Source organism: Oryx dammah, unplaced genomic scaffold (genome assembly GCF_014754425.2).
Source record: "Oryx dammah isolate SB20612 unplaced genomic scaffold, SCBI_Odam_1.1 HiC_scaffold_11, whole genome shotgun sequence".
Taxonomy (NCBI): domain Eukaryota; kingdom Metazoa; phylum Chordata; class Mammalia; order Artiodactyla; family Bovidae; genus Oryx; species Oryx dammah.
The window spans coordinates 6613527-6639293 of record NW_024070195.1 but is presented as its reverse complement, the minus strand read 5'-3'; the positions used below and the strand labels follow the sequence as shown (position 1 = coordinate 6639293).

The following is a 25767-nucleotide window of genomic DNA, read 5'->3' as shown; positions in this document are numbered from 1 at the left end:
GGCTGCAAGCCACTGGAAAACAATTTCACTCTCTCTCTCACCCACACACAAGTTTCACAAAATATTTAGTGTTGTAGCAGTACACTTGTCTGCTATTTTCTAGTTTACTCTCATGTTAAAAATTTTCATTTAAGACCTACTAAAATGATCCACTAATGGGCTGTACTACTGTATCCCATTATACACATTATATGACTTCCCTGGTGGCTTAGACCGTAAAGCGTCTGCCTACAATGCAGGAGACCCAGGTTCGATCCCTGGGTTAGGAAGATCCTCTGGAGAAGGAAATGGCACCCCACTCCAGTACTCTTGCCTGGAAAATCCCATGGACGGAGGAGCCTGGTAGGTTACAGTCCGTGGGGTCGCAAAGAGTCGGACACAACTGAGCAACTTTACTTACTTACTTACACTATTACTATATATTTTAAAATACCAGACTATATTGTGCTGTGATTGTTGCTATTATGATTATTGTTTGTCAGGAGGGGAGTTATGGGGTATGTGGGTACAAGTCTGCCTCAATTCATAGGTATCCTAGGTAGCATCTATTTTGCAGTATTTCTAGGACAGGGCAAAAAAGACACTAATATTATCAGAGAAAACATTTTAAACTATAAAACACAATTCTCTCATTTGCTCTTCATAGGGTTATTTAAACAAAAGATTTGAGATCAAGTTTACAGACTAAGGAATGTTTTTCTTGGGGCTTAGCCTCTATTAGACAAACAGCTGCATTTGTTGAATAAATGAATGTGTTTCTCTGGAACACAAGCTTTATTTATATTGACTTGACTTTTCTCCTTATTGTTCTTACATGGCGGGTGTGTTTCTTGTTTTGGGAGAGGTATACATGGTAACATGGTAATTGGGCTTCCCTGGTGGCTCAGCTGGTAGAGAATTCGCCTGCAATGCGGGAGACCTGGGTTCGATCCCTGGGCTAGGAAGATCCCCTGGAGAAGGCAAAGGCTACCCACTCCAGTATTCTGGCCTGGAGAATTCCATGGACTAGTCCACCGGGTCACAAAGAGTCGGACACAACTGAGTGACTTTCATTTCATATATGGTAACAAATTACAGCAACTGTTTAATATTTAAGCTCAGATACATAATTTTTAGCTTATTAAATAAGCAAGAATTTTGGTTTTCAATGTCAAAAGTAATGCTAGGGTAAGTGCATTGAAAGAGGTTTTCTCACGGCTTCACAGTGGTGCTAGAAATTGGCACAACTCTGGAAAGTCAGTTTAGAAAAGTCGGGAAAGTCACTGTTGTTGTTCAGTCCCTAAGTTGTGTCTGACTCTTACGATCCCAGGGACTATAGCCCACCAGGCTACTCTCTGGCCATGGAATTTTCCAGGCAAGAGTACTGGCATGGGTTACCATTTCCTCCTTCAGAGGAATTTTCTCAATGCAGGGATCGAACCCATATCTCCTGTGTCTCCTGCATTGCAAGCAAATTCTTTACCACTGAGCCACCGATGGGATTTACCTCTTGCAACAAATCCCAGGCTGTGCTATTTACAGGCTTGGGTGACCTTGAACAATTACATGGTCTCTTTCAAACATCATGTGCTAATCTTCAAAACTTCAGAGAGGTTTTGTTACCTAAGATAACGTGTGTATTGTGTTCAGCACAGTGCCTCGCATGCTTAACTAAATAAATGGTTGAAAACATAATTGTTTCTATTCAAGCCATGAGGACAGAGGAGCTGTGGAAGAGAATGCTTTTTTGTACTATAACCTAAAGCAAGTTTCTCAGTGGCACTTTGGATGATTCTGTCGTGGCGGCCGTCCTGGGCATTGTAGGGTGTTTGGCAGCAGCTCTGGCCTCTGCACACTAGATGCCAGTGCCATCTCTACCTGCTCTCCTGAGCCCTAAGTTGTGACCCCAGTGTTTACAGATAATGCCAAATGTGGGCTTCCCAGGTGGCATTAGTGGTAAAGAATCAGCTTGCTAATCCAGGAGACGGGAGTTCTATCCCTGGGTTGGGAAGATCCCCTGGAGAAGGGAAAGGCTACCCACTCCAGTATTCTTGCCTGGAGAATCCCATGGACGGAGAAGCCTGGTAGGCTACAGTCCACGGGGTCGCAAAGAGTCGGACATGACTGAGCGACTTCGCCTCACCTCTTCATTGCCAAGCTGTGTAAACAAGAGCCCACAACATTGAAGTGAATTGCCCAGGAGTGTGGACATGCTAAAGTCCTTGTTGACTTTGTTTCAAGATAATTTATTCGCGCATTCAAACAGTTTACTTGTGGGTCTCCTGTGTTCCAGAGGAGATGCTGGGGACAAAGCCACAAATGAGATGTTCGTGGAGCTTTTGACCCAGAGTATCCAGGAGGGTTTATATTTATTTTTTTAAAAAAATATTTACTTAATTTTGCTTGCACTGGGTCTCTGTTGATAGGCAAGGACTTTCTTTAGTTATGGCGAGTAGGGGCTACTCTCTAGTTGTGGTGGCTTCTCTTGTTGCAGAGTACAGGATTGAGAGCACTGGTTTGTTAGTTGTGGCTCACGGGTCAGTTACCCTTCGGTATGTGGGATCCTCCAGGACCAGAGATGGAACTGGTGTCCGTTATGTTGCAAGGCAAATTCTTAACTGCTGGACCACCAGGGAAGCCTTGGTTTATATTTACTGATACTGATACTTTGGCCTAGCATATCCAGAAAGGTTTATATGTACTGATTTTTTTATACTTTATTTTTTGACATTGATTTACAATGTATAGCACAGTGATTCAGTTATATATATATATATGTATGAAAGTGAAAGTGAAAGTCACTCAGTTGTGTCTGACTCTTTGCCACTCCATGGGCTGTATAGTCTATGGAATTCTCCAGGCCAGAAAACTGGAGTGGGGAGCTGTTCCCTTCTCCAGGGGATCTTCCCAACCCAGGGATTGAATCCAAGTCTCCCACATTGCAGGCAGATTCTTTACCAGCCAGGCCACCAAGGAAGCCCAAGAATACTGGAGTGGGTAGGCCATCTGTTCTCCAGCGGATCTTCCCGACCCAGGAATCGATTTTCTTTTCTAGATCCTTTTCCCTTATGGGTTGTATTGATATTGTTATTAGCAGCCCAGATTCCTCTACTCAAGAGTGTTTCCTGGACAATCTTCCAGCGACAAACAGGAAAGGTTAGTGCAGTGTTTTTCAGTTCAGTTCAGTCACTCAGTCGTGTCTGACTCTGCGACCCCATGAATCGCAGCACGCCAGGCCTCCCTGTCCATCACCAACTCCCGGAGTTCACTCAGACTCAGGTCCATCGAGTCCGTGATGCCATCCAGCCATCTCATCCTCTGTCGTCACCTTTTCCTCCTGCCCCCAATCCCTCCCAGCATCAGAGTCTTTTCCAGTGAGTCAACTCTTCACATGAGGTGGCCAAAGTACTGGAGTTTCAGCTTTAGCATCATTCCTTCCAAAGAAATCCCAGGGCTGATCTCCTTCAGAATGGACTGGTTGGATCTCCTTGCAGTCCAAGGGACTCTCAAGAGTCTTCTCCAACACCACAGTTCAAAAGCATCAATTCTTTGGTGCTCAGCCTTCTTCACAGTCCAACTGTCACATCCATACATGACCACAGGAAAAACCATAGCCTTGACTAGACGGACCTTAGTCGGCAAAGTAATGTCTCTGCTTTTGAATATACTATCTAGGTTGGTCATAACTTTTCTTCCAAGGAGTAAGCGTCTTTTAATTTCATGGCTGCAGTCACCACCTGCAGTGATTTTGGAACCCAAAAAATTAAAGTCTGACACTGTTTCCACTGTTTCCCCATCTATTTCCTATGAAGTGATGGGACCGGATGCCATGATCTTCATTTTCTGAATGTTGAGCTTTAGGCCAACTTTTTCACTCTCCACTTTCACTTTCATCATGAGGCTTTTTAGTTCCTCTTCACTTTCTGCCATAAGGATGGTGTCATCTGCATATCTGAGGTTATTGATATTTCTCCCGGCAATCTTGATTCCAGCTTGTGCTTCTTCCAGTCCAGCGTTTCTCATGATGTACTCTGCATATAAGTTAAATAAGCAGGGTGACAATATACAGCCTTGACGTACTCCTTTTCCTATTTGGAACCAGTCTATTGTTCCATGTCCACTTCTAACTGCTGCTTCCTGACCTGCACACAGATTTCTCAAGAGGCAGGTCAGGTGGTCTGGTATTCCCATCTCTTTCAGAATTTTACATAGTTTATTGTGATCCACACAGTCAAAGGCTTTGGCATCGTCAATAACGCAGAAATAGATGTTTTTCTGGAACTCTTGCTTTTTCCATGATCCAGCGGATGTTGCCAATTTGATCTCTGGTTCCTCTGCCTTTTCTAAAACCAGCTTGAACATCAGGAAGTTCATGGTTCACATATTGCTAAAGCCTGGCTTGGAGAATTTTGAGCATTACTTTACTAGCATGTGAGATGAGTGCAATTGTGCGGTAGTTTGAGCTTTCTTTGGCATTGCCTTTCTTTGGAATTGGAATGAAAACACCTTTTCCAGTCCTGTGGCCACTGCTGAGTTTTCCAAATTTGCTGGCATATCGAGTGCAGCACTTTCACAGCATCATCTTTCAGGATTTGAAACAGCTCCACTGGAATTCCATCACCTCCACTAGCTTTGTTCGCAGCGATGCTTTCTAAGGCCCACTTGACTTCACATTCCAGGATGTCTGGCTCTAGATTAGTGATCACACCATCGTGATTATCTGGGTCGTGAAGATCTTTTTTGTACAGTTCTTCTGTGTATTCTTGCCACCTCTTCTTAATATCTTCTGCTTCTGTTAGGTCCATACCATTTCTGTCCTTTATCGAGCCCATCTTTGCATGAAATGTTCCCTTGGTATCTCTAATTTTCTTGAAGAGATCTCTAGTCTTTCCCATTCTGTTGTTTGCCTCTATTTCTTTGCATTGATCGCTGAAGAAGGCTTTCTTATCTCTTCTTGCTATTCTCTGGAACTCTACATTCAGATGCTTATATCTTTCCTTTTCTCCTTTGCTTTTCGCCTCTCTTCTTTTCACAGCTATTTGTACGGCTTCCCCAGAAAGCCATTTTGCTTTTTTGCATTTCTTTTCCATGGGGATGGTCTTGATCCCTGTCTCCTGTACAATGTCATGAACCTCCCTCCATAGTTCATCAGGCACTCTATCTATCAGATCTAGACCCTTAAATCTATTTCTTACTTCCACTGTATAATCATAAGGGATTTGATTTAGGTCATACCTGAATGGTCTAGCAGTTTTCCCCACTTTCTTCAATTTGAGTCTGAATTTGGTAATAAGGAGTTCATGATCTGAGCCACAGTCAGCTCCCAGTCTTGTTTTTGTTGACTGTATAGAGCTTCTCCATCTTTGGCTGCAAAGAATATAATCAATCTGATTTCGGTGTTGACCATCTGGTGATGTCCATGTGTAGAGTCTTCTCTTTTGTTGGAAGAGGGTGTTTGCTATGACCAGTGCATTTTCATGGCAAAACTCTATTAGTCTTTCCCTTGCTTCATTCTGCATTCCAAGGCCAAATTTGCCTGTTATTCCAGGTGTTTCTTGACTTCCTACTTTTGCATTCCAGTCCCCTATAATGAAGAGGACATCTTTTTTGGGTGTTAGTTCTAAAAGGTCTTGTCGGTCTTCATAAAACCATTCAACTTCAGCTTCTTCAGCATTACTGGTTGGGGCAAAGACTTGGGTAACTGTGATACTGAATGGTTTGCCTTGGAGACGAACAGAGATCATTCTGTCATTTTTGAGACTGCATCCAAGTACTGCATTTCGGACTCTTTTGTTGACCATGATGGCTACTCCATTTCTTCTGAGTGATTCCTGCCTGCAGTAGTAGATATAATGGTCATCTGAGTTAAATTCACCCATTCCAGTCCATTTTAGTTTGCTGATTCCTAGAATGTCGACGTTCACTCTTGCCATCTCTTGTTTGACCACTTCCAATTTGCCTTGATTCATGGACCTGACATCCCAGGTTCCTATGCAATATTGCTCTTTACAGCATCAGACCTTGCTTCTATCACCAGTCACATCCACAGCTGGGTACTGTTTTTGCTTTGGGTTCATCCCTTCATTCTTTCTGGAGTTATCTCTCCACTGATCTCCAGTAGCATATTGGGCACCTACTGACCTGGGGAGTTTCTCTTTCAGTATCCTATCATTTTGCCTTTTCATACTGTTCATGGGGTTCTCAAGGCAAGAATACTGAAGTGGTTTGCCATTCCCTTCTCCAGTGGACCACATCAGACAATCTTGGGCAACCCCAGAGAACAGTTCAGGTTTCAGTGCATTCATGACCTAAAGACTGACCTTGATCCCCTCACCCTTTGCTTCCATTGTTCTCTATTTATCATCTTTGAAAGTGAAAAGTGAAAGTGAAGTCGCTCAGTCATATCCGACTCTTTGCGACCCCATGGACTGTAGCCTACCAGGCTCCTCCCTCCGTGGGATTCTCCAGGCAAGAGTACTGGAGTGGGTGGCCATTTCCTTCTCCAGGGGATCTTCCTGACCCAGGGATTGAACCCAGGTCTCCCGCATTCCAGGCAGACGCTTTAACCTCTGAGCCACCAGGGCTTTAGCTCTTGTCAAACACCCGTTATTACGGCAGATTTCTCTGTGGCAGTGAAGGCCTGCCTTTCACTACTTTCAGACAACTTTTCCTTCTTCTCTTCACTAAACCAAGACAGCCTTCAATATCCTGCACTCATGATGACCCCTGAGCCACTCACTTGTCCCTTGCCTAGAAAGTGACTCCACAGTCATTGTCTGGAGGTAAAAACGGCTCGAGGATATAAGGAGAGGCCAGAACTGAACTGTTCCCAAGGCTGCCCCACAAGTATCCCAAGAGGGAGCGAAGAGAATTAAAAAAAATCAAACTTCAAAAATGATTTCTCTTTGACAGCATATTGCTTCCAGGGGCGCAGAGCAGGTTTCTGAACTCCAGCTCTCCGAGAATAAACTTGGATAAATAACTAGTCTTTCAGCATCTCCTCTCTGTATTTTGATCTGTGTGGGAATATGTTGTACTTTTTAATATGTCAAAGAGAAAGAAGTTTCCTTTTATCTGATTTGCTTGACTTTAGTGCAGAATTATGCTAATTCAATGGAGAAAAGAAAGAAATGCCGAAATGAAGTGCCACTGGGTTAGACGTGTATGTACTCCTCTGTGGCATATTTCTCTAGTTCTGTTTAAGGAACCCTCTCTCTTCAGGATCTCAGAGTTCAAGCAGCTGAAAGATGATCATTCTGTTTTCTTTGTATTATGCCTGTCCTCAGGTTACTCTGTTTTCTTGAGAGCATGCAGGTTTGCGAGTAAAGTAGGAAATGATCAGCAAATTCATTCTGATGATGTTTCATGAAAGTTTGAGATTGAATGGCCACATTGAAAGGGGTGGGGGTTTTTTGTTTAACGTCTCATGAAAGCACCTAGAAGAAAAACCTTGAATTATAGGGTGTCCATTGTTGGCTGACAAATTATTCACTCAGAGTGATAAGAGTGTCCTTTGGGGGAGCTGAGTCAAACAAGGCTGACTTCTGGCATGAACAAGAGGGAAGTACTCTCAAGTGAGACTTTTATCAGGTGTCCCAGAAATACCATAACATCTAAACAAACATCAGAATGCTGTCTTTGATGGATCTGCCCTCAGACAGGTGGCTCACACAGGAAAGAAACCATCTGCAATGTGGGAGACCCGGGTTCTGTCCCTGGGTTGGGAAGATCCCCTGGAGGAGGGCACAGCAGCCCACTCCAGTATTCTTGCCTGGAGAATCCCATGGACAGAGGAGCCTGGCGGGCTGCAGCCCATGGGCTCGCAAAGAACTGGACACGACAACATAGCACAGCACAGCAGCCTCAGACAAGCGGCCAAATAACCAGCAAATACTCTGTGCACCGCTGAGTGAGCGGAAGGAAAGAAGGAAGACGAGGAAGAAAGAAAAGAATTTGATGTTTCCAAACTTCGAATATATCAAAACTTTCCGGAGTGCTTAAAATAAAACTAAAGTCTTCTATTTCCCAGAGTTTCATCTTCTTTTCCTAAATGGAAGTACAATTGCCATATAACATTGTACTAGTTTGGGGTGTACAATATAGTGACTCGATACTTGTATATATTGCAAAATGATCACCACCATAAGGCCAGTTAGCAATGAACCGGTTTTCAGGTGAGCCCCTGACTGATTTCTCATCTACCAGCAGGTCTTCAAGCCTTACCTGGCTTTTCAGAGCATCATTTTCCTGGCTAGCACTGCCCGCTCACCGAGACTATTTTAATTGCCTATAAACCAGTCTCTCGGCCTCCAGTCTGCCCACTTTGTCGGCCATACCAGCAAATGGCTTTTTCTATAATTAGTGTTGACCTTGCGGCCTTCCTATCTGGGATGTGGGATTACTTTGAATCCTCTGCCCTGCGTCTGCTTCTTCTAGTGCTTTGCGATGCCCGCTCCCCAACTCACCCTCGGACAAATGACAAATTCAGACTTGCCGTCATCCCAGATCCCTCTCACGGGTGCCCATTGCCCCCAGAATTCTGACTCCTCGCCCCGTATCTTATTTTACGTTGCTGCTTCCGCTCCTCAGGACCCAGTTCAAAGTGGCCTCTTGCCACAAACACGTGAGTGTAAATCGGCACTTTCTTCTTTTGCTCCATGCTGTCATGAATCAACTGCCCCAGCTAGCGCCTCAGAACCGTGACCCTAGCCAGGGCCAGCGGTTTGCTGCTCTAGGTCACATACGGGCCAGGAAGACACCAGTGTGTTGAGCATTGCACAAGAGGATCTTTGCAGTCATGTCTACAGACTTAATGCAGCAGACAGGTAGCCCAGAAACCGTATCTGATTGGGAGACCTGTTTGGTTTGATCCCCACTGAAGGGGAGTGGGACACGGCCAAAAAGAAAAGTTCCCATGACAGTCTGGACTGCCAAGAGTCCACTGTTCACAAGTCACGAGAGTGTTATCTAGCCTGGAACTCTCCGGCCACCCTGCTCCCCCACCGTGATTTCCAGCTCACACTGGCTGCCTGGCCCTGTGGACGTGGAGTTTGTGGCACTGAGTTTCCAGGCCTCCCCTTTCATCGCTGTCCACGACATCACCTTTCAACACTGCCCGTATCACCTTTCATCACCATCCATACACACCCAGCTGTCCTACCAGGCTTTCGGGAATTTCCAAATAGGTCTTCCATTTTCACGTCATTCTCTGTACCCTGGCTTATGCAAATATTTAATAAAAGAAAACAAGCTCAAAATAATTCATGGGGCTGTAAAGTACAGCACGATGACTGTAGGTATTAACACTGCAGTGCCTATTTGGAAGTTGATAGGAGAGAATCTTAAAAGTTCTCATCACAAGGAAAGAAAAATTTGTAACTATGGTGGTAGGGACAGATGTTAACAAGACATTGTGATCATCATTTCACAGTGTACAAATTTCGTTTCATTATCTCGTACATTTGAAACTGTTATATGTCAGTTATGTCTCAATTTAAAAAAAAGAAGCTCATGCTTGCTAGGAAATAAGTTAGTAAAATTTAAATCTTAAGGTAGCCTCTGCTAAGAAAATAATTTTTTCATAGACTTTCTGTTTAGAGCAGTTGTAGATTCACAGCAAAACTGAGTAGAAGGTACCTAGATTTCCTATATATTCCCTGCCCCTCTCATCATTTTATATGGAACTGGCAAAGATTTAGAAAGTGATAATACCTAGTGGTATTGAAAACACCCTGATGATGAGAAAGATTGAAGGCAGGAGAAGGGCATGACAGAGGATGAGATGGTTGGATGGTATCACCGACTAGATGGACATGAGTTTGAATAAGCTCTGGGAGTTGGTGATGGACAGGGAGGCCTGGCGTGCTGCAGTCCATGAGGTCGCAAAGAGTCAGACACAACTGAGCGACCGAACTGAACTGAAATGAATACCTGGAGGTAGAGAAGGTGTAGGGAAATGAGAGTCTCAGACTTGCCAGTGGGAGTGCAACTGGACCAATTTTGGGGAGAGCAATATGACACTTTCTATCAAAACCCTTAAAAGACCTGCATACAGACTTCCCTGGTGGTCCAGTGGTTGGGAGTCTGCTTGCCAGTGCAGCAGACATGAGTTCAATCTCTGGTCCAGGAAGACTCCACACACCAAGGAGCAGCTGAGCCCACGCACCAAACTCCTAAAACCCATGCACCTAGAGCCTGTGCTCCACAACAGGAGAAGCCACTGCAATGAGAAACCCAAGCACCACCACAAAAGAAAGCCCTGCATCAGCAACAAAGACCCAGAGGAGACAAAAATAAATTAATTAATAAAACAAACAAACAAACCCTTGCATATACTTTGACTCAGTTCAATGTACTGGAATTTGTCCTAAAAAAGTTCTTTCTAAATTCTTATTTGAGAGGCAATGTAATATAATAGTTAAAAGGAAACACTCTCAAACTATATTGCCTGGGTTCCAGCCCCTGTTGGACCAATTATTAATTGTGGGACCTTTGTGGGACCTAACCTCTCTGTTCTTTGGTTTCTCTAACTCTAAAGGAGTGTCAAAACAGTTCCTACAGAGTCTGGATAGGAGGAAGGTTTGGAGGGAAATGGATACATGTATATGTATGGCTGAATCCCTTCAATGTTCACCTGAAACGACCACAACATTGTTAACGGGCTATACCTCAATACAAAATAAAAACTTTAGGAAAAAAAAAATTCCCTACACCTCATGGAGTTGTTGTGAAGTGTGTAATATACTTAAAACACCCTGAATGGTACTTGGACATAATAACTGCTGAGATTCAGTCATCATTAATGACCAATTTTATTAATAAACAATGAACTATTATTACTGATAATACCTCCTAAAACCCCCTAATTGGAAGTTTTGCTAAATAAATGATATTGCATCCACATGATGGCATATTACTGAGCTATTATAAATTATGGTGAAGAATTCTTCAGGACACAGAAAAACTAGGACATACTATGAGGGGAGCCAGTTTTAAAAAGAGGAGAGCGAAAAAGTTGGCTTAAAGCTCAACATTCAGAAAACGAAGATCATGGCATCGAGTCCCATCACTTCATGGCAAATAGATGGGGAAACAGTAGAAACAATGTCAGACTTTATTTTTGGGGGCTCCAAATCACTGCAGATGGTGACTGCAGCCATGAAATTAAAAGACGCTTACTCCTTGGAAGAAGTTATGACCAACCTAGATAGTATATTCAAAAGCAGAGACATTACTTTGCTGACTAAGGTCCGTCTAGTCAAGGCTATGGTTTTTCCTCATGGATGTGAGAGTTGGACTGTGAAGAAGGCTGAGCGCCGAAGAACTGATGCTTTTGAACTGTGGTGTTGGAGAAGACTCTTGAGAGTCCCTTGGACTGCAAGGGGATCCAACCAGTCCATTCTGAAGGAGATCAGCCCTGGATTTCTTTGGAAGGAATGATGCTAAAGCTGAAAACTCCAGTACTTTGGCCACCTCATGCGAAGAGTTGACTCATTGGAAAAGACTCTGATGCTGGGAGGGATTGGGGGCAGGAGGAGAAGGGGACGACCGAGGATGAGATGGCTGATGGCATCACGGACTCGATGGACGTGAGTCTGAGTGAACTCCGGGAGATGGTGATGGGACAGGGAGGCCTGGCGTGCTGCCATTCATGGGGTCGCAAAGAGTCGGACACGACTGAGAGACTGAACTGAACTGAACTGAGTTATAAAAACACATTAAATAGATGTTTTTATATGAAAACAAATACTGACAGAAATGTGCTAAAATATCATCTCTGAATATTTCTGTTGATGATTTTAATTTTAGTCTTTGTAATTTTCTGGATTTTCCTAATTTCTAAATTTCCTAATTTCTAAACTGTTTTAGAAATTCCTTAATTACCATTAAATTTTTTTTGTAATGCAAGTTAAAGGTACTTTCCCAAAATTAACTAGAAAAAAAAATTTTTTTTTGACTGTGCCACAACACGTGGAATCTTAGCTCCCCAAACAGGGATCAAACCCTCTGTTCCCGCCTCCAGTGGAAGTGCAGAGTCTTAACCACTGGACCGCCTGGGAAGCCCCCTCAAAAAGAATTTTTTTTTTAAAGGTGCTAGGAAATATCTTGCTTTATCAAGTGCTTTCACTAAAAAAGGGATGCATTTTAATTTGTTATGGTCAACTGCCAAAAAAATGGGCACAAATTCATTCCATTGCTATATACATGCTTTCATTCACTATGATTTTGCAACTTTTCCATTCAAAGGCAGAGAATGTTTCTCCACGCTCCTTGAATCTGGGCTTGGCCACGGGACCTGCTTTGGCTGACGGGACATGAGCAAACATGATTCACGAGGAGACTTGCGAAAGTACTCGTTGATTAGGGTGACCCTCCCTGAGGTCGCCAAGAGAAACAGCCCTGCTGAACCCACGAGGGAATGAGGGATCGTGGGGTTAGAAGATCAGGTTCTGCACGTGAAGGTCCATCCAAGCCCTTCCAGTCCTGGTGGGACAGGCCCTGGTGAGAAGTCCTCACAGAAGACACAGGAAACTTCTTCAAGCTTCTACGTTTTAGAAGTTCTTTTCCTCCTAGCAAAACCTTTTTACAAAAGTAGCTGTCAGGTAAAATGGCAGAGAATGAATGTGGGCCAAGTCCACAAGACAATCAATTCCATCCTTCAGTTTTTATCTCCAAGTCCAGCCTTCATCTGTATCAGTATTCTCCATTCTGGCTACACATTGGAATTCTCTGTGGAACTTTTAGAAAAGTACCAATAACTGTGCTCCATCTCCTAGGTATTCTGAATTAACTGGTCAGGAGTAAGGCCCAGACACTGGAATTTTTTTAAATGCTCTATATGATTATAATGTGTAGCCAGGTTTGAGTAACTCTGTTTTCCATAGGCTATTTAATGCATTGAGCATCCCTTTATAGGGATAATATTTTTCAGCTTTTAAAACACCAAATAGTATCCCTTAGTAAGGGGAGATTTTATTTTTCAATAAATAAAGCAACCTTAAGTTTTGAAGATTTTAAAAATACAGATAAGTTCAAAGAAGAGACCAGCTGTGTGTTTTTTTTTCTTTTTTCCCCCAACTTCCCCAATTTAGCTAGTGTTAAGCATCCTGGCACATTTACCTCATGAATCTTGACTTTTTTCCTCTTAAAAATATTATTCTATAATTTGTGAAAAATCAAACACTTGATTTGAATGGATTCAAACGACTTCTAAAAGTACAAAAAACAAAAATGAAAGTTAAAAAAGATCCCAAACACTACAAAATCTTACAAGTAACAATCACTAAGATAACATTTCATGAAGCATTTTTTGCACCAATAAATACTTTCACATCACCTTAAGACTATGGCATAGCTATGAACTAGCTGGCTGTGGGTGTGCTCAGTCGCCCAGTCGTGTCTGACTCTTTCGACCCCATGGACTGTGTAGCCTGCCAGGCTCCTCTGTCCATGGAATTTTCCAGGCAAGAATGCTGGAGTAGGTTGCCATTTCTTCTCCAGGGGAGTCCCGATCCAAGGAGTAAACCTGAGTCTCCTGCATCTCCGACGCTGGTGGGCAGATTATTCGTCACTAATTCCCCGACCTGGGATGCCCCCAACTAGCTGACAAAACTCCACCAAATACAGATTGCAAATAACCTATCATAAGTGGTCTTTATCACTGAGAAATATGGACTGGGTTTCCTAAAATGAGTTTGGGCATCCCTTATGTACAAATGTTCACCACTTTCATAGGTTCATCCGTCCAAAACCCTGTTTCCTTAGGATGAAGCATTGGCATTTGCAGCACGTGAACATCAAGTCATGTTTTCCCTGTAATCTGTTCGTTTAGATGGGTTTGTTCACAGGTTAAATTAGGCATTTGCATTTCAAGTGGCATCTCCTAGTTTTATGTGACTGTTTCAAATCAATAGACTTCCCTGGTGGTGCAAGTGGTAAAGCATCTGCCTACAACTCGGGAAACCCGGGTTCGATCCCTGGGTCGGGAAGATCTCCTGGAGAAGGCAGTGGCCACCCACTCCAGTACTCCCGCCTGGAAAATCCCATGGACGGAGGAGCATGGTAGACTACAGTCCATGGGGTTGCAAAAAGTTGGACACGACGGAGCCACTTCACTTCACTTCACTTCAAATAAAAGTATTTACAGTACTGATTGTCCTTCTCACTCCATTACACTGAAAGTTATTTCATGGCCCGGCCTTTCCTTATTAGAAACAATAGAACATAGCACGCCCTGTACTGCTTTGTCTCCTGTCTGGGGAAAGGCCCTTAATGAATCCATTAGACAAATTTTCCTCTTGCCCTGCGTGCAGTGCCTACCTCACCTTCAAAACAAGGCACCAGGTTACACCCAGTTGGATGTAAATCAAGAATGCATTCCCAAGTTGTAAGGCATTCCCTCCAAGTCCATGTAAAAGCAGCCAAATAAAAACCATGCTTGCTTAGGGCTGTTGTCTAATTTTAAACCCTATCTACAACCCAAGACAAGTCTGAAGGAGTTGAAGGTCAGTGGTAAATTCCATTTGGTGTTGCATGCACTGGGGTATATATAGGTTGCTAATTCTGGGAACTAACTGCTTATCTACAACAAGCCTAACCTTTTATATAGAACCACAGAAGTACTTCTGTTTAGACTGTTCTGCAAATATGAGACACTTCTTTTAAAAAAAATTAAAAAGAGAAGAAACATGGGAGAGAGGGTCCTAGGTTCTACCTGGCACATGTGGGTATCCCAGTCCACTCCCGCCCCTCGCCCCCAACCCATGGAGTTTCCAGCAGTTTTTAGAAACACACGAAATCACAGTGTAGCCTGAGCGTTTCTTCTTGAAAGAATCTATTTAACCTGAACATTTGGATGAAAAGCACTAGGCTACAATTAGAAGCTCTATTATGATACAAAAGCAGCAAAACTAGAGGGTCAAGATGATTGTTGCTCTTGAAGAGAGTACTGGGGGATTCCCGGAGTATATGTAGGAATGTGGGCTCTTGTACTGGTTCAGTTTGAAAATTCAGTGATTTCAATTCTGATATGTTCGGTTTCCTGTATGTATATTTCTTTTTTCAAAATTTATTTATTTTTAATTGAAGGCTAGTTACAATATTGTGTTGGTTTCTGCTATACATCAACATGCATCAGGAATAGGTATACACTGTATATGCTGTGCTTAGTCGCTCAGTCATGTCTTACTCTTTGCAACGCCATGGACTGTAGCCTACCAGGCTCCTCTGTCCATGGGGATTCTCCAGGCAATAATACTGGAGTGGGTTGCCATGCCCTCCTCCAGGGGAATCTTCCTGACCCAGGGATGGAACTCAGGTCTCCCGCATTGCAGGTGATTCTTTTCTGTCTAAGCTACCAGCGAAGCCCCATACATTGTGTAATGTATTTCAATTAGAAGTTTAAGAAAGTTCTAGAAGAGGTGGGAAAGTGATGTGTACATAAATTTATGAAACAAAACCTGAGACTTCAGAGAAATGTTAGCCCCCTCAGTTCCTTGCCCCCTTCTCCTCTGCTCAGGGTCATTTTAGGGGTCAAAGTGCCAATTTTGAGCATTAAGTTTTCAGGTGTGGAGAGCTTTACTTTAAAGCACTTGAATACTGCTGTTTCCATTTGTGCAACAGTTATTTCAATATTTTAGCAACTCTGAATTGTGGATAGGGACCAGTGACTAATATGTTCACTTTACAGGAAAAGATAAACCTTTGAGCCATCTACAAATTTAGACAAATCCTCTTCTGTATGACTTCTAATAAGAGATCCTACTGGGATATTATGACATAAACAGAATAAAGTCCTCAGATGATCTGATGGATTGCAAGGACTCATGATAGGAAGTTTTGTGAGTCTGCCACATGTATTTCTGAGAAAGAAGTGGATACAGTTTGGGTTATTCTTATTCTTCCAATTAAGTTCAGAATGTTCCTAATATTTATTCTGAATCACAGATACTGTCAAGCCAAAAGTAACAAAAGCACATCAAATTCAAGTTTAATAATGATGTAACTACATGATGTATTTGCTTGTTTTGTTTTGTTTTTTCCCTTTGGCTGCACCATGCAACTTGTGGGATCTCAGTTCCCCAGTCAGAGACTGAACCCAGGCATTGTTTTTTGTTTGCTTTTGTTTTGGGCCACATTATGTGGCTTGTGGGATCTTAGTTCCCTGACCAGGGATCAAACCTGGAGCCCTGGGCAGTGAGATCTTGGCATCCTAACCACTGGACCAACAGGAAACTCTCCAATTCAATTCCAAAGGGGATTCATAAAATATTTAGACTGTCAATGGCTTTTTTTCCTCCTATATAGAGGAAGCAGAATATTCAATAGCTAGAAGAGATGGAAAAAATTACCCCTAAACACTGCACATGGAACAGTCTACCCCCACTAAGCAATTCCTACTCTTAGTAACAAACTCCTCCCACGTTCCCTACAGGAAGAGGAAGGGCAAAATGAGCATCTTAACAAACATATTGCTCTTAAAGATTAAAGAACGTGTGCTTATAATAAATTCAGTTTGAAACTGGCTGATGGGCACATGAGGATGACTGTACCATTCTGCATCCAATTGTGTGTGTTTGTAAATTTCTAATAGAGTTTTAGAGGCGGGCACAGCAACCTACTCCAGTATTCTTGCCTCGAGAATCCCATGGACAGACATAGTCCAGAGGCAGACATAGTCCAGAGGCAGACATAGTCTAACACAGCCAGAGTCAGTCCATAGGGTTGCCGAGGGTCAGACACAACTGAGCAACTTAGCACACACACATACACACAATAGAATTTTACAGTGGTCCCTGGTAAGTAGCTAGGAGGAGCAATAATTTGTTTTAACATCCAGGAAGTTGAACACGGAAATGAGAAGGATGTGGCTGAATGTGCAGAAACCTATACAGACTGACTGTGGGGAGAAAAAAAAAAAACACTCTAATTTCTTTCAAGTCTTGGCTATGTCGATTTCCTTTTCCAAGAAATTATATTTATTCTAAACTGACATCTCTGTACATGATAAGGTTTAAGAAAATAAAACAATCTTATTAATCCCAGCTCCTATTCCTTTCATGTGATGTGATCTCAGAAAGAGTCCTGATACTAACATCCTTTGCATCTTTAAGGAAACACTCTTCTCATGGATATGAGAACATACTTCACAGTATTACTGTAAGAACTAAGTGAGACTTTTCCGTAGTTTCAGAAATTATACCAATAACATTTAGGGAAATCAAAATGATAAAAAATGCGCATCCCAACATGTTAAACTGCTTACGTTTTCTTATAGTTCCTCCTATTTCTCTTTGGATGTACTTACATCTAGTTTTACATGGTTTTGGGGCCATTGTGTAGACATCTTTTCATAGCAAAAAGAGATTTAAACGGGTTTAATTTAACACCTTCCTTGAGGATCTCATTAGTTTAGGAATTCTACACCATATTTAGGTTTTCTTAATACGTATTTGTATTAACAAATAGAAAAACACTTCACCTCTCAGTTTACACCCAATTTTTTCACTCAGTTCTCAAATCAGTTTTACTAAGTAGCCATCATTACTGTGAGTTTAAACAGATGAGGAGTTTAAAGTTTGGGTATCCGCGGTCAGGCTTTTCAGGTGGCTCAGTGGTAAAGAATTCACTTGTCAATGCCGGAGACGCAGGAGACCCAGGTTTTGATCCCTGGGTCAGGAAGATACCCTGAAGAAGCAAATAGCAACCCGCTCGAGTAATCTTGCCTGGGAAATCCCATGGACAGAGGAGCCTGGCGGGCTACAGTCCCTGGGTTCGCAAAGAGTCAGATATGACTTAGTGACTAAATACCACCACCCATGGTCACAAAGTTACTAAGGGCAGAGCCAAAATTCATCATCAGTTTGTCTTACTCCAAAGCCCGGGATATTTCTTCAACACGAGTCCTTCCCAAGCATCAGTCATTTCCACATCAGTTTTACAATAGCCACCCTAAGCAACCAAAACTGTAAAGCTTTGCCTTATATAAACTCACTTTCATTTTTACTGGTGATTACCTTTTTTTCTCAGTTAAGGAGATGGAAATAAACAGAACCAACATTTGCTGGAAATCTATGTGCTACTCTGTAAAAGGGCAGAGCCAACAGTTCTCAACGGGGGCTTCTAGCATCAGTACCCCCTGCAACTTGTTAGAACTACAAATTCTGGACCCTGCTCCGGTCCTACTAGGTTGGAAATCCTGGTGCTAGGGGCCAGCAATCCGTGTTTTAATGGGCTCCACCGGGGCTCCTGAAGCATGCTCTGTCTGGGAACCATTACACTATATACCTTATCTTATTTAATATTCATTTCTCCTGAGACTAAATTTATTACTCCCACCATCAAAGATGGGTTAACTGAGACAGCATAGACCAAGACCAGTATCACATAGTTAGCAGGAAATGGGAGCCAATATTTAACCTGCACTTATCTGGTTCCAAAGCCTTTTCATAGTATCACGTGTACTCGAGGGGTGATATCGGGAGATGCCGTTGCTGTGGTTCAGAGAGAATACAGATCTAGATGATACTGAGATCTGTAGACACCGATTATATATCTGTGATGACTGTGACATGCAACGAACATTTTACTGTTTTAAAGAGTCACTGAGGGACTTCCCTGGTGGTCCAATGGTTGGGATTCTATGCTTCTATTACACCGAACACGGTTTGATCTCTGCTCAGGGAACTAAAGATCCCGAAAGACATACAGCTCGGCCAAAAATACATAAAACCTAAAACCTTGATTCTTCTAGAAAAGATTAATTTCAGACAGTTGGTAGAAAATTGATTGGAGGTGGAATGAAAGTTGCAAAAAAAAAAATGACCTTGCCGGGTCTAAAGCAGTACCTACATTAATACTTTCTGCATGACTTAAAGTCGTGTTAAGTTCAGCTTACTGGATATTTATGAATAGGAATGGTATCTGTACATAATTAAATGTGTATATGTACAGTAATCCAATTTTTCTTGTTTTGTATAATGTTGTTCTAGGAATTAGGGATTAAAAGCTAATTAGGAGCAGTATTTCCAGATTATTTCCTTCACAGGATTGGGGGAGAAATCATTGGGCACAGATTCCCCAGTGAAGAGGATGACCCAGGAACTTCCTTGAGGGTTCAGTAGTCAAGAATCCGCCTGCCAATGCAGAGAGCAAAGGTTTGATCCCTAGTTCGGGAAGATTCCACATGCCATGGGGCAACTTGAGTCCGTGCTCCGCCAACTACGGAAGCCCCCAGGCCCTAAAGCCAGTGCTCTGCAACAGGAGAAGCCGCTGCAGTGAGAGCGCCTTGCACCGCAACGGGGAGGAGCCCCTGTCCGCCACAGCTAGAGAAAGTCCCCAGCAACACAGAGCCCATGTGGCCAAAAACAAACAAATATATTTTTTTAAAAGAAGATGATCCAAGTGTTATCCAGCACAACCGATGGCCAAAGGCATCATAAATAAATGCCTTCAAATGGCTATGGCTTCAGTATAGTCCTGTCTTTTTTGTTTAGTCGCTAGGTCGACCCCATGGACTGTAGCCCACTAGGCTCTTCTGTCCATGGGATTTCCCAGGCAAGAATACTGGAGTGGGTGGCCACTTCTTTCTCCAGAAGATCTTCCCAACCCAGGGACTGAACCCTCGTCTTCTGCATTGGCAGGCGGGTTCTTTACCACTGAGCCACTGGGTTAGTATAGTTTAATTACGTAAATACTCTGTAACCTGTCTAAGGTTTCTGTACCAAGGGCCAGGCTGACATCTAGATTCTCAAGAGCCAGGATATATCGTAACCTTCTCTGACCTCAGATTACTTTCCCAAGAACCGCCTACATTTACCAAAGAGACAAAACAAGCAAAACAGGCCTGCCGCCCTAATACAATATTGTGAAAATCATGTCTAATTGTATTATGTGTATTTAACATTATCTGGCCATACAGAAATGATGTCATGTGAAAACTCTGCTAGCAGATAGGAACCCAAGGAAAGGATCTGTTTAGTGTAATTTCTCCTTCAATCTGAATTTACCTCCATGTCAACAAAATAAGTGCCACTGTGGACTGTCATTCAGGCATGAAAAAATAACTCGAGTATAAGCCTGAATGTTCTAATAATGTTCATTAAAACAGGATTCTTCCAGTCTAATTATGTTCATCATTCTCAATCAATAGTACGATCAACATGACTGAATGCATCCTTTGTGGCACTGGAAACCCAACTCTAAATTTAGGCTGATGTTCAGAGAACACAATGCATACTTTGAAAAAGCCTGGGGGCTGATCCAGCCACACCCAGATTTAAGGTTGGGGTAACCTTTCCAGAGAGAACACATACCTTCCCAAGAGCTCAGTGTTTACATTTGTTGAGAGCTACACCTGCAGAAAGGTTCCTCAAGTTTCTGTTGTTGTTTTTCCTTAACCTTTCATTTCCTCATGCTCCTGTTTTTTCCAAGCCAATAGCTAAGGGTTGAAGGTGAAGGTGTTTGTTGCTCAGTCACGTCCAACTTTTTTCGACCCCAAGGACTTTAGCCCACCAGGCTCCTCTGTCCATGGGATTCTCCAGGCAAGAATAGTGGAGTGGGTAGCCATTCGCTTCTCCAGGGGATCTTTCCGACCCAAGGATTGAACCTGGGTCTCCTGCGTTGCAGGTACATTCTTTACCATCTGAGCCACCAGGAAAGCCCCTAAGGGGTACTCTGGGTCAGATTCTGACAGAAAAAGCCCACTCTGTGAACCAGGAGTAGCCAAGTGGGACACAAACCGCAGGGCTGGGTAAGTGCCAAGCTGTGGGAGATACTCAGACTGAGGGTGAACCAGCTGGCAGTACCCACCTAAGGAACTGGTGCTCACTCCGGGCATCAGAGGAGACTGCACAGGCCCAGCTGGCTACCTGGGAACCAGTTTCCATTTGTTTATTGGACCACTCAGCTCTTAGTTCCCTGACCAGGGATCGAACCTGCACCCTTTATAGTGGAAGCATGGAGTCTTAACCACTGGACCATCAGGGAGGTCCCTGGGAATCAGTCTTCTAAGTAATGATTCTGCCCTGTTAACATTCCAGCTGAAACTCTTAAAATTCCACAAGGACTGGTTATCTTTCTCTTTACTGGTATCACTTCTTGGCCTAGCTGTTACGGAATTATACTGTTAGGTAGGTAGAACGAGGAAAAAGAACAGGGAAAAAGAGTCCAAAATGGCGGTGGCTACAAGACAAGGAAGGGAAAAGCCTGTGAAAATGACACAAAAGAAGGTCCGAGGACCGGAGTGAGGACCTCAGCTAAAACAGACAACACTCCTGGCTGGCCCAATTTACATAGGACAGGCCCAGGGAGAGACAAACACATAAACAGAGGAGCCAAAGCCAGCTCTCTCTCGCCCGCGCTGGGGCGCTCTTCTCCTCGTGTCTTTAGATCGACGTACCCTCACACCTCGAAGATGGATCTTCTAAATAAAACAGAGCTGTAACACTGATTTGTCTAAGAGCTATAACATGGTCCGTTGGAGACCTGAGAGCTATGACACGGTCTATCCAAGACCTGAGAGCTGTGACATGCCGAGGGGGCTTTAACGTCCGTCACTCCAAATCTTTGTTGTGACGAGACAAAGAATCGAGGAACATACACTCTCGTGACAATACCTTTCAGCCTATCCACTGTTTCTCTGATTCTTACTATCAAAAATTACTACCTCAGATAGGGGACATCACTCTCTGAACTTTTTTTTTCAGACTTTGATAGATGATTAACAATGTCATGACAATTTCAGGCACACAGCAGTGACTCAGCCATACATAAGCGTGTATTCAGAGTCTCCTAACTGTCCAGCCCCTCCCCAGACCCAACCCACAAGCATCAGGCACAGCAATAGGTCACAGTGTAGGGGTAATGATGGAAAAGATAAAAATGGATATCACATTTCTCACCCTAAAGGAACTCAAACAAGGAGGAGGAAGGGCAGAGGGGCTTTTCACTTAGCAGGTAGTCATAATTCAGTGCTGGTAGCTGTGGCAGGGCGAATAGGAGTACCAGCTGTTTGGGAGGTGGGTTATCAAGGATGGCTTCTGGAGGAGGTGACATCCAAGGAGGCTTACAAAGGATGCATAGGAATAGTCAGAGATGATCGGAAGGGTAGCTCAGAGAAGACATCATAAAAAGCCACCAAAAAAAAAAAAATTAAGGGAAAATCGCAGAAGTGTGTAGGACCAAGCAGTTGCTGGGATATGAAGCATGAGGCCTTAGGTACAAAGCAGTGAGGGGAGAGAGATGGGGTAAGGGGGAGGGGGTCAGGTCAGAGAGTCCTGCTGTGTTGGGGAGCTCCCTGGCAGTCTAGGGGTTCATGCCCAGGTTCATTTCCTGGTCAGGGGACTGAGATCCTGCAAGCTGCATGGCATGGCCAAAACTTAAAAAAATAAAATATGTACATATTAACAAAATACATAATGGGACTTCCCAGGCGGTCCAGAGTTTAAGACTCTGTGCTTCCACTTCGAGGAGCACCAGTTCAGTCATTGGTGGGGAAGCTAAGCTGCCCCATGGTATGGCCAAAAAATTAAACAAACAAGTGAACAATCAAAAATGCTTCAGAAAATTTTAAATGAAAATTAGTTTCCTAAATGTCTGCAAATGATCTATTTAAATAGAGGTTACATCTTGTCAACTGTTTCTCACTCACAATTTGTTGTCATTCAGCTGCTAAGTCCTGTCTGACTCTTTGCGACCCCATGGACTGCAGCACGCTGGGGTTCCCTGTCCTTCACCATCTCCTGAGCTTGCTCAAACTCATGTCCATTGAGTCAGACATGCCATCCAACCATCTCATCCTCTGTTGCTCCATTCTCCTCCTACCCTCAATCTTTCCCAACATCAGGGTCTTTTCCAATGAGTCAGCAATACGGTGCCTAAAAAAACAGCCATTCTCCTTTTTGCTGTGTGTTTTGTGAACTTAAAAAAAAAAGTGTACTATTTTCCATACACAATGTTTAATTAATTTTATTATCTATAAACTTAATAAAATATCTCTAGAAGAATACAAGGAAGCAACAATATGGGCAGCTCATAGAGTTAAAAATTTTAACTTAAAAATTTTAAAGCTCTTGAATATATTTCTTATTTTTAAAAATAGGGAAGGAGATAATCAGGGGAAAAAAAACCCACAACATTTTGAGGGGTTGGAGTTGCGGGGGTGGATTAGCTCAATATACCCAAACCTGATGGAACTAAAGAGTCACTAAACCTGAGAATGCAACCATTCAAATCTCAAAACTTAAATTCCATAAAGTCATACCTGTCTCCTTCCAGAGCCACCCTCAGTTCACAGAACAGTCCCAGGTACCACGCGGGGTTTAATAAGTATTTAATTGCTGAACACAGACACGGCACCAATGTTCCTGTCTTGGTTTTTTTTGAAGACTTTTCTATTCTGTAGGCAGACAATGTCCTCAAGATTCTTCATGTTCTTTTTGTTACCGTTTAGCAGTGACTAGGTTCAAAGTCAGCCTGGATGGGTCTCGCCCACCAGCCTCTGTGAGCAGCAGAGGAGCCCTGAAGAGTACTTCCCAGGTCCACTGGCTGCACAAAGGGAGAGCCAGACCACAGCCTGATCTAGAGCGGGCTTGGGAAGCAGGTACAGAAGCCTGGGTGGGTCGTGGCAGTTGGTTCCAGCAAGGGCACCTTCCTGTGACTCCAAACACACACACACACACACACACACACACACACACACACACACACTCTCTCTCTCTCTCTTCCATATCCCTGCTAACCTGATTTCTAGCTTAGAGTGGTCAGCTGGGGCTTACTTTCACTGTTCTCTGCATTTTTCTTCCAAACTCATCCTTCCACCTTTCTGGGGTTCTGCAGGGAACTTGTTTTAGATATAAGCAAAGAAAAAAAAAGACTGTTCCTTTTCCTGGTATAAGAGAAACACTTCAAACTTCAGGGCTCGCAAATCCAGGATCAGACTCCAGCTTTGCCTTGGACAAGCTATGTGAACCGAGCACATCCCTGGTGGCTCAGATGGTAAAGAATCCGCCTGTGATACAGCAGACCCGGGTTCAATCCCTGAGTCAGGAAGATCTCCTGGAGAAGGAGATGGCAACCCGCTCCAGTGTTCTTGCCTGGAGAAATTTCATGGACAGAGGAACCTGGCGGGGCTACAGTCCATGGGGTTGCAAAGAACGGACAGGACTGAGCGACTACCACTGCTACTAAGCCTCATTTTCTTCATCTGTACATGAGGATAACAATGATTATTTCTCATAATTAAAAGAGGTGCTATGGAGCATAACATACCTAGCACAAACTGTGATAACAAAACCGGTATTGCATGCCATGCACAGAATGTTTACACTTATTTGTGAACAATTAGGGTAACACTCACTGTGAAATGGAGCAGGACTCTGCCTATGGTCCTTGCCCCCACCCCCCATGTCCTCTGCCTGCCTTTTGTCTATGGAAGAACTTTAGCCAAAGAATAAGGTGAATTAGAGAAGTGAGAAAATGCAGAAACAAAGGAAAATAGTCCAGGCAGACCAAATAATAACAATGCTGTCATTAAGCATAGTCAAGGACCTTTAGTTCCTTCTCAAGGGCTTCAGATAAATAAGTATCTGAGCCATATCCTGTGAGCTGTCTTACAGATACTGAAACCTCAGGTAAGTTAACTACTTGATGGTAAGACCATAGCCATGACGTAAGCTGCCACAATTCCAAGAACTGGTGTCAAGGAAATTGGAACAGACCAACCACTGATGACCAATTTCAAGATGACTGTCAGCGCTGACTGTGCTGTTTCTGCCCATAGCCCCTCCCGCAGATTATGAAAGCTCTTGCCCACTGGTTGTCAGTAGGGGAAAGCCCTCCTTTGGACAGAAGTCTGCTCTCCCCGCTCCATGGTCAGCATCCAAAATAAAGCAAACCTTCCTTTCCACCAACTTCGCTTCTTCTGAGCAGCAAGCAACCATACCCCACTTTCAGTTGCTACTTAAACTGTGAAAAAAGGTTGATTTACTCCCCCTCCTGCAAGTCTTTGTGAACTGTTAACCTACTATTGTCTGAAATTCACTGCATGCCTCTGCCCCCAACCACCTTGCCAGTACTTTTCGCTCCCCTCTTTAAGCAAGTTTCTGTAACTGCCACTCTAGATTAGCCCTCAGGGATGCTGAGCTATTGGGCACCTAACAATTGCTGTGAGTCCACGTTCAGGTATGAAGGTGGCACTCGTAGGCACAAACAATAGCGATACTGCAGCCAAGAGAAGGGAGGTATTTCCAGCGTGGCAGGCTTGGGGTCACCTCCCCGCAGGGCTGACACCCACAGGCAAGCTGGCACAACAGCAGAAACCAGTGTATTGGGACATCGCCAGGAAGAGGCCCTACAGGTCACACAGACCTTCCCAGACAACATATGGGAAACAGAACTTTGAAAAGAAACCCAGTCCTGAATCTAAAGAGGGAATCTGTTGCTGTTTCCTGCCTCCATGCCCCAAATACCTTAGCCCCAAATTATCATGAACAACGGGAAAGACTTCACAGTATATCAAAACAAAAGCCTGCAAAGGGCAACTTCTAATAAGAAAATGGGACTTAACAATTGAGTAGTGACTTGGGGTCAGCTCCAGCTAGAATGTCTCTCCGCACGTTTCAACTCACTGTGACTCACTCTCCTAGGCAATAAAATATCAGACTAGATTTACTGAACCAAGTCAGTTGAGACCTGGACACCTGGTCAGTTCTGAGACTAGAGACGTTCAAGCCAGAGTGATAATTTGTAAACATCCAAAGATGAAACAGCCCCGTAAACTTTGAGCATCAG

General features: G+C 43.4%; 1 protein-coding gene across 2 annotated transcripts in view; it reads right to left on the bottom strand.

The window, feature by feature from the left end:
* Nucleotides 1–25767, bottom strand: part of LOC120869900 (N-acetyllactosaminide beta-1,6-N-acetylglucosaminyl-transferase-like) — a 97242-nt gene that overhangs the window by 12920 nt on the left and 58555 nt on the right. The gene's annotated exons all lie outside the window — the stretch shown is intronic.